This window comes from Penaeus monodon, chromosome 19, assembly GCF_015228065.2.
Source record: "Penaeus monodon isolate SGIC_2016 chromosome 19, NSTDA_Pmon_1, whole genome shotgun sequence".
NCBI classification, from domain to species: domain Eukaryota; kingdom Metazoa; phylum Arthropoda; class Malacostraca; order Decapoda; family Penaeidae; genus Penaeus; species Penaeus monodon.
Genome location: NC_051404.1, coordinates 23,021,808 through 23,022,064, shown reverse-complemented (window position 1 = coordinate 23,022,064; position 257 = coordinate 23,021,808). Strand labels below are relative to the sequence as shown.

General features: G+C 29.2%; 1 protein-coding gene across 1 annotated transcript in view; it reads right to left on the bottom strand.

The window, feature by feature from the left end:
- LOC119585134 (synaptojanin-1-like) overlaps nucleotides 1–257 on the bottom strand; it is a gene marked incomplete in the record, with an annotated part of 155,688 nt that overhangs the window by 25,537 nt on the left and 129,894 nt on the right.

Genomic DNA, 257 nt, shown 5'->3' with positions numbered 1-257 from the left:
CTTCAAACTTGTGAGTTTTATGTACATTTATACATGAAATATGTTTTCTATCAAGACTCTCTGGTAATTGCTGTAGTTTATGTCTGTGTGTGTACCAAGTACGAAGCACTAACGTTAAAAAATAAAAGTATAACTAATTGGTCATTTTGATTTTAAATTTGTCACTTCTGTTGTAATGAGCACTTCAATACAAAAACCACCCCATGATTGGAAATTTGAACTTCGTGAAAAATGTGAAATATTGATTATTTTATGTT